We start from the raw sequence: 10,108 nt of genomic DNA, 5'->3' as shown, positions 1-10,108 counted from the left end.
CCCCAACCCTCCTAGGCTGACACCCCCCACCCCAACCATCCCAGACTGACACCCCCCACCCCAACCATCCCAGACTGACACCCCCCACCCCAACCCTCCCAGACTGACACCCCCCACCCCAACCCTTCTAGGCTGACACCCCCCACCCCAACCCTTCTAGACTGACACCCGCCACTCCAACCCTTCTAGACTGACATCCCCCACCCCAACCCTTCTAGACTGACAGCCCCCACCCCAACCCTCCTAGGCTGACACCCCCCACCCCAACCCTCATAGGCTGACACCCCCCACCCCAACCCTTCTAGACTGACACCCGCCACCCCAACCCTTCTAGACTGACACCCCCCACCCCAACCCTTCTAGACTGACACCTCCAACCCTTCTGGACTGACACCCCCCACCCCAACCCTTCTAGACTGACATCCCCCACCCCAACATTCCCCACCTCAACCCTTCTAGATTGACACCCCCCACCCCAACCCTTCTAGACTGACACCTCCAACCCTTCTAGACTGACACCCCCACCCCAACCCTTCTAGACTGACATCCCCCACCCCAACCCTCATAGGCTGACAGCCCCCACCCCAACCCTTCTAGACTGACACCCCCCACCCCAACCCTTCTAGACTGACACCCCCCACCACTTCTAGACTGACACCCCCCACCCCAACCCTCCTAGGCTGAAAACCCCCACCCACACCCTTCTAGACTGACATCCCCTACTCCAACCCTTCTAGGCTGACACCCCCCACCCCAACCCTCATAGGCTGACACCCCCCAACCCAACCCCTCTAGACTGACACCCGCCACTCCAACCCTCCTAGGCTGACACCCCCCACCCCAACCCTCATAGGCTGACCCACATCAACCCTTCTAGACTGACACCCACCACCCCAACCCAACCCTTCTAGACTGACATCCCCCACCCCAACCCTCCTAGACTGACACCCCCCACCCCAACCCTTCTAGACTGACACCCGCCACTCCAACCCTTCTAGACTGACATCCCCCACCCCAACCCTTCTAGACTGACAGCCCCCACCCCAACCCTCCTAGGCTGACACCCCCCACCCCAACCCTTCTAGACTGACACCCGCCACCCCAACCCTTCTAGACTGACATCCCCCACCCCAACCCTTCTAGACTGACACCCGCCACCCCAACCCTTCTAGACTGACATCCCCCACCCCAACCCTTCTAGACTGACACCCCCCACCCCAACCATCCCAGACTGACACCCCCCACCCCAACCCTCCCAGACTGACACCCCCCACCCCAACCCTCCCAGACTGACACCCCCCACCCCAACCCTCCCAGACTGACACCCCCCACCCCAACCCTTCTAGACTGACACCCCCCACCCCAACCCTTCTAGACTGACACCCGCCACTCCAACCCTTCTAGACTGACATCCCCCACCCCAACCCTTCTAGACTGACAGCCCCCACCCCAACCCTCCTAGGCTGACACCCCCCACCCCAACCCTTCTAGACTGACACCCGCCACCCCAACCCTTCTAGACTGACATCCCCCACCCCAACCCTTCTAGACTGACACCCGCCACCCCAACCCTTCTAGACTGACATCCCCCACCCCAACCCTTCTAGACTGACACCCCCACCCCAACCCTCCCAGGCTGACACCCCCCACCCCAACCATCCCAGTCTGACACCCCCCACCCCAACCATCCCAGTCTGACACCCCCCACCCCAACCATCCCAGACTGACACCCCCCACCCCAACCCTTCTAGGCTGACACCCCCACCCCAACCATCCCAGTCTGACACCCCCCACCCCAACCATCCCAGACTGACACCCCCCACCCCAACCCTCCCAGACTGACACCCCCCATTCCAACCCTTCTAGACTGACACCCCCCCCCCACTCCCCCAGACAGAAACCTCCACACAGAGACCCCCACCCCTCCAGACTGACACCCTCCACCCCCAACTACTGACCCCACCCTCCATGTACAGACTCCCACAATCCCAGACTGACATCCCCCACTCCAATAGAACCCCACCCCTCCTGGATGGACACCCCACCCCAATAGACCTCCACACTAACATATTGATACACCCCCATCCCAATAGACCTCCACACTTCCATATTGACCCCCCCACTCCAATAGACCTCCACTCTCCCATATTGATACCCCCCACTCCAATAGACCTCCACACTCCCATATGATACCCCCCACTCCAATAGACCTCCACACTCCCATATTGATACGCTCCACCCCAATAGACCTCCACACTCCCATATTGATACCCCCCACCCCAATGGACCTCCACACTCTCATATTGATACCCCCCACCCCAATAGACCTCCACACTCCCATATTGATACCCCCCACTCCAATAGACCTCCACACTCTCATATTGATACCCCCCACCCCAATAGACCTCCACGCTCCCATATTGATACCCCCCACTCCAATAGACCTCCACTCTCCCATATTGATACCCCCCACTCCAATAGACCTCCACTCTCCCATATTGATACCCCCACTCCAATAGACCTCCACTCTCCCATATTGATACCCCCCACTCCAATAGACCTCCACACTCCCATATTGATACCCCCCACCCCAATAGACCTCCACTGTCCCAGACAGACACCCCCACACTGACAGATCCCCACCACTCCAAACTGAAGGACCCCCACCTACAGACCCCGCCCGCAGGCCACCACATGCAGACTCCCACCCTCCAATCGACCCCCCCTTTCCTGGACGGACACCCCCTACCCTCCCAGACTGATACCCCCCCAAACTGACAAATCTCCACTCCTCCAGACTTATAGCCCCCCAATGACAGCTGTATAATAACCAGTGGGCTTCAAGTAGTGCCCGCTAGTCACACAGTAAAGGTGCCCAGCCATTGAAGGGTCGATGCTCCTCCCGGCAGCTGTGGGGTTATATCTGTGTGTAGCTGCTCCTTTCTGTAAATAATGATGACAGTGAAGCACTTCTCTCCCCTCCCCCTCCTCTATTAGTAGAGATAAGCTCGGACTGTCCGCCTCTAATCATTCCTGACACTCTGCACTCCCCGTGTCTCCAGTGCTGGCCGGCATTTATGGGGTTAAGTGTTGTCAGCTCGGCGCTCGGCTATCTCCCCTGATCTCTCGCTGGTGAGATGAGAAGTCGGTGCATGCTCAGAAGACTCGGGGGACCTCTACATGGGATACATTCATAGAGAGTCTCATTCTATTCTACACCGGCACACACACAGCACAGCCCGGAGCACAGAGCACAGAGACTTCTTCTATTCATAGTGAATGAACACAGGTGAGTGATCGGCTTCTTATCCTCATTATTCCTCACCCTGTATACATAGCGCTGACCTGAGCAGAAGTGTACTGTCATCTCTTATCAGTCCCCGGATCACAGTACAGAGAATGGGGGAGAGGAGACAAAGGCAGAGCGGAGAGGAGCACACATGGCATGGAACAAAGAGGAGAGCTCTGGGCTGTGATTGGAGGAGAGACAGCACTACATCGGGGGGAGATCGTACGATCTATTGTCTGGGCGATGTAGTGCCTGATCCGAGGATGGAGGAATCCCAGATAGATGTCCTTGTCACCCCATATACTACATAGACATGATGTCCCTGTCACCCTATACACTACATAGACGTGATGTCCTCGTCACCCCATATAGTACATAGACGTGATGTCCCCGTCACCCCATACACTACATAGACGTGATGTCCCCATCACCCCATATACTACATAGACGTGATGTCCCCATCACCCCATATACTACATAGACGTGAAGTCCCCGTCACCCCATATACTACATAGACGTGATGTCCCCATCACCCCATATACTACATAGACGTGATGTCCCCATCACCCCATATACTACATAGACGTGATGTCCCCATCACCCCATATACTACATAGACGTGATGTCCCCATCACCCCATATACTACATAGACGTGATGTCCCTGTCACCCCATATACTACATAGACGTGATGTCCCTGTCACCCCATACACTACATAGACGTGATGTCCCCGTCACCCCATATACTACATAGACGTGATGTCCCCGTCACCCCATATACTACATAGACGTGATGTCCCCATCACCCCATATACTACATAGACGTGATGTCCCCATCACCCCATATACTACATAGACGTGATGTCCCTGTCACCCCATATACTACATAGACGTGATATCCCTGTCACCCCATATACTACATAGACATGATGTCCCCGTCACCCCATATAGTACATAGACGTGATGTCCTCGTCACCCCATATACTACATAGATCTGATGTCCTCGTCACCCCATATAGTACATAGACGTGATGTCCTCGTCACCCCATATAGTACATAGACGTGATGTCCTCGTCACCCCATATACTACATAGATCTGATGTCCTCGTCACCCCATATACTACATAGACGTGATGTCCCTGTCACCCCATATAGTACATAGACGTGATGTCCCTGTCACCCCATATAGTACATAGACGTGATGTCCCTGTCACCCCATATACTACATAGACGTGATGTCCTCGTCACCCCATATACTACATAGACGTGATGTCCCTGTCACCCCATATAGTACATAGACGTGATGTCCCTGTCAACCCATATAGTACATAGACGTGATGTCCCCGTCACCCCATATAGTACATAGACGTGATGTCCCCGTCACCCCATATAGTACATAGACGTGATGTCCCCGTCACCCCATATAGTACATAGACGTGATGTCCCCGTCACCCCATATACTACATAGACGTGATGTCCTCGTCACCCCATATAGTACATAGACGTGATGTCCCCGTCACCCCATATAGTACATAGACATGATGTCCCTGTCACCCCATGTAGTACATAGACGTGATGTCCCCGTCACCCCATGTAGTACATAGACGTGATGTCCCCGTCACCCCATGTAGTACATAGACGTGATGTCCCCGTCACCCCATATACTACATAGACGTGATGTCCCCGTCACCCCATATACTACATAGACGTGATGTCCCCGTCACCCCATATACTACATAGACGTGATGTCCCCGTCACTCCATATACTACATAGACATGATGTCCCCGTCACCCCATATACTACATAGACATGATGTCCCCGTCACCCCATATACTACATAGACATGATGTCCCTGTCACCCCATACACTACATAGACATGATGTCCCTGTCACCCCATACACTACATAGACGTGATGTCCCTGTCACCCCATATACTACATAGACGTGATGTCCCTGTCACCCCATATACTACATAGACGTGATGTCCCTGTCACCCCATATACTACATAGACGTGATGTCCCTGTCACCCCATATACTACATAGACGTGATGTCCCTGTCACCCCATATACTACATAGACGTGATGTCCCTGTCACCCCATATAGTACATAGACGTGATGTCCCCGTCACCCCATATACTACATAGACATGATGTCCCTGTCACCCCATATACTACATAGACATGATGTCCCTGTCACCCCATACACTACATAGACGTGATGTCCCTGTCACCCCATATTCTACATAGACGTGATGTCCCTGTCACCCCATATAGTACATAGACGTGATGTCCCTGTCACCCCATATAGTACATAGACGTGATGTCCCTGTCACCCCATATAGTACATAGACGTGATGTCCCTGTCACCCCATATAGTACATAGACGTGATGTCCCTGTCACCCCATATAGTACATAGACGTGATGTCCCTGTCACCCCATATAGTACATAGACGTGATGTCCCCGTCACCCCATATAGTACATAGACGTGATGTCCCCGTCACCCCATATAGTACATAGACGTGATGTCCCCGTCACCCCATATAGTACATAGACGTGATGTCCCCGTCACCCCATATACTACATAGACGTGATGTCCTCGTCACCCCATATAGTACATAGACGTGATGTCCCCGTCACCCCATATAGTACATAGACATGATGTCCCTGTCACCCCATGTAGTACATAGACGTGATGTCCCTGTCACCCCATGTAGTACATAGACGTGATGTCCCCGTCACCCCATGTAGTACATAGACGTGATGTCCCCGTCACCCCATATACTACATAGACATGATGTCCCTGTCACCCCATATACTACATAGACATGATGTCCCTGTCACCCCATACACTACATAGACGTGATGTCCCTGTCACCCCATATTCTACATAGACGTGATGTCCCTGTCACCCCATATAGTACATAGACGTGATGTCCCTGTCACCCCATATAGTACATAGACGTGATGTCCCTGTCACCCCATATAGTACTTAGACGTGATGTCCCTGTCACCCCATATAGTACATAGACGTGATGTCCCTGTCACCCCATATAGTACATAGATGTGATGTCCCTGTCACCCCATATAGTACATAGACGTGATGTCCCCGTCACCCCATGTACTACATAGACGTGATGTCCCCGTCACCCCATATACTACATAGACGTGATGTCCCCGTCACTCCATATACTACATAGACGTGATGTCCCCGTCACCCCATATACTACATAGACGTGATGTCCCCGTCACCCCATATACTACATAGACATGATGTCCCCGTCACCCCATATACTACATAGACATGATGTCCCTGTCACCCCATACACTACATAGACATGATGTCCCTGTCACCCCATACACTACATAGACGTGATGTCCCTGTCACCCCATATACTACATAGACGTGATGTCCCTGTCACCCCATATACTACATAGACGTGATGTCCCTGTCACCCCATATACTACATAGACGTGATGTCCCTGTCACCCCATATACTACATAGACGTGATGTCCCTGTCACCCCATATACTACATAGACGTGATGTCCCTGTCACCCCATATACTACATAGACGTGATGTCCCTGTCACCCCATATAGTACATAGACGTGATGTCCTCGTCATCCCATATACTACATAGATCTGATGTCCTCGTCACCCCATATAGTACATAGACGTGATGTCCTCGTCACCCCATATAGTACATAGACGTGATGTCCCTGTCACCCCATATAGTACATAGACGTGATGTCCTCGTCACCCCATATACTACATAGACGTGATGTCCTCGTCACCCCATATAGTACATAGACGTGATGACCCTGTCACCCCATATACTACATAGACGTGATGTCCCTGTCACCCCATATACTACATAGACGTGATGTCCTCGTCACCCCATATACTACATAGATCTGATGTCCCTGTCACCCCATGTAGTACATAGACGTGATATCCCTGTCACCCCATATAGTACATAGACGTGATGTTACTGTCACCCCATATAGTACATAGACGTGATGTCCCTGTCGCCCCATATAGTACATAGACGTGATGTCCCTGTCACCCCATATAGTACATAGACGTGATGTCCCTGTCACCCCATATAGTACATAGATGTGATGTCCCTGTCGCCCCGTATAGTACATAGACGTGATGTCCCCGCTGTCCTCTCCTACACTGCCCCTGCCATAACTTTCATGTGATCCCACTATTAGCTGGGAACATGCAGAGGGGAGAGTTGGGCTGTGTGATGGAGCTATGTACTAAGAGGTGTCAGTATTCCCCGATCACACACCAGATTTCATCTGTCCCCCTCCATGTCCTCTGTACAGTCAGTGTGCCCCCAGCAGTGAGCAGTACATATCCTGACACCACTATTCTGCTCAGCCTCCAGGCTTTTGCATTCATCTCGGCTTGGCTCGCCCTTATCTGAAGTGCGGCTAAAGTCATCCTAAACTCTGGTATAAAAAAATAAATCTTCAAGTATGTCTTCCTAGGGCCGGCTCACACCACATGCAGTCCAATGCGTTTTTTTCTGCATTAGGAAAACAAGAACAATGGGTTGCATGGATTCCAATGGCATGGTCCTCACCAGTGCAGTGTGTTCCAGTACAGTCAACAAAAGTACAACATGCTGCTTTGTTTTTTCTTTTTTTGGAACACACATGTCACTAATTAATCCTCTTCACAATAGTGTGACTTCTGAGTCACACCGAATCACATGACCAGGGAAAGCACATTGTTTTCAATGGTGTCCTGCAGTTTCAGTCCCACAGATTTCTATGTTAACTGACAGATGTCGCATCAGCATTAGATAAGAAGTGATTCCTATGCGACTTTGGTAATTGTTGTGTGGGTTTTTATTTTTTAATTTAACCCTCGCCTCTCTTCCGAGGTCATCCTGCCTCCTCCTAAGTACATTCCATTCACACCCGAATATAGTAGAAACGCCTTCCCACAATTTTTTTTTTTGTGTGCTTTTCACGCTTAAGTGCACATTGTGCATAGGACAGTCCGTGCCACAAATGCCCCAAAGTAGATCAAGAGCCTTTTTTGGCCGTGGAGTGTGGCATGATTGTTTTTTTAGTGCGATTGTAGCACACTTTTCCGCTCCCCGCTGGGTGGACGTCCATGGACTTTGTGTGATTATACGGGGATGATTCCTGCAGCTACACACACCATCCCGACTTTATATATAAACTTTTTTTTTTTTTCCAGCCAGCAGTACCCGATTGTCAGGCAGAGACTCAGAATGGAGTTCTACCTATGTAAAGAAGGCAGAGTTCCGTTCTGATGGGGGAAGGGATGTATTTTATGTTCCTGCAAAGCGGGGACTAGAATCCATCTCTTCCCCCAGTAAAAGCAGCACATACAGTACACAAAAACACTGGCTAGGCATACAGTTAACCCTTTGATTGCCCTAGATGTTTAACCCCTTTGCAGTCAGTGTCATTAGTAAGGTGACAGTGCGTTATTATGGCACTGATCACTGTATTAGTGTCACTGATTCCTGCAGTGTCAAAAGTGTCAGTTAGTGTCTGATTGTCTGCCGCAATATCAAGTGGTTAAAGTTCTCTATTATACCCAATGGGAAATGTTCATATTTGAATGACTGCAAGTGACAGTGAATGCATAGGCACAATGGGCTGTATTGTAGCACAATGTAAAACAATGCTAGCCATACACAGTTATGTAACAATTGTTTTAAGCAAAGCATTGTATCTTTCACAAACAGATTGCACTAAATGGGCCGACTGACTGATAAAAAAAATGTTTCCATCTTAAAGGAACAATCAGTCCTGGTGGAAAATCCGGTTCAACTTAAAACGTATTTAGGCTCGATTCACATCTATGCATGTTGCTTTCGAGCAACTTTTATAACTTGCGATTTTTACCTGTGATTTTGTCGCGATTTGTGTTTTGCAATTTTATGCTTTTTTATTTATTTATTTTTTGTTTTTTTTTGTTTGCTAATTTTTTTGTTGGGCAGATTAAAAAACTCAAATTGCTGCAAAATCACAGTAAAAACGCACTACATGCTTTTCTGCAGCTTCTCCATTGAAGTCTATTGTACCAAAAAAAGCAAACAAAAGCACCGTTTTGCGGTACAAAAAAGTACCTGACCCTTTCCAAAAATGCAGAGGCACAAAAATGCATTGATGTGAACATGTTCCATAGAAACTCATGTTATAAAATTTCTACAAAAAGGCAAAAAGCTCGAAAAAAAAAAAAAAAAAAAAAAACACACATTGGTGGGAATGTTCAAATCTCTGTAAAGTATTCTTTTGATTTACACAAAAAAAAAAAAGAAGGGAAAAAAAATCAAACCTTTCATGACTTTAATAACAGCTGTTTTTTGCCTGGTGATTGATGAGGCCTCACTGTAGCCAACATAAAGCTGGGTTGGTGATCAGTCCATGCGACTGCTGCTTGAAAATGTAGCTATTTTGCTGGTTGTCATTGTGAGTAAATAAACCCTAAATTATCAGTCACATCATGGTCAATCCCATCTGCCTAATAAACGTCCTCAGTGATTCATACTGGGAAAGCCAGATGGCTTGTAAAGACCAAACAATAAAGAAATTGGATAAAAGGGAAAAAAAAGAAAAAGGGTAATTTTATACATTTATGGTGTCTGAAAATCATCGTTCTAATGTTGGCCATGCGTATGAATAGTTTCTGTCACTTTTAACCATTTTCCATCCACTGCGAATTGTAAATATCATCAAATGTAATCACCAGAACTAAACAATCGATCACCCACAATTTTGATCAGCCATCAGACTTCGATAAGTTGTGAAATGGGAAAGTGGG

The 10,108-nt window shown here is 49.4% G+C and overlaps 1 protein-coding gene across 1 annotated transcript in view; it reads left to right on the top strand.

Annotated features, from left to right (window-relative positions):
• Positions 1-3,037: 3,037 nt before the first annotated feature.
• Positions 3,038-10,108, top strand: part of SLCO5A1 (solute carrier organic anion transporter family member 5A1) — a 177,599-nt gene continuing 170,528 nt past the window's right edge. The window contains exon 1 of the mRNA XM_073631780.1: positions 3,038-3,289. The gene's annotated coding sequence lies outside the window, so the exon portion shown is untranslated. The remainder of the gene's footprint in view (positions 3,290-10,108) is intronic.

The sequence above is a fragment of the Aquarana catesbeiana genome, linkage group LG05 (assembly GCF_042186555.1).
Source record: "Aquarana catesbeiana isolate 2022-GZ linkage group LG05, ASM4218655v1, whole genome shotgun sequence".
Taxonomy (NCBI): Eukaryota; Metazoa; Chordata; class Amphibia; order Anura; family Ranidae; genus Aquarana; species Aquarana catesbeiana.
The sequence above is the reverse complement of the archived record's forward strand: the minus strand, read 5'-3'. Positions and strand labels throughout refer to the sequence as shown.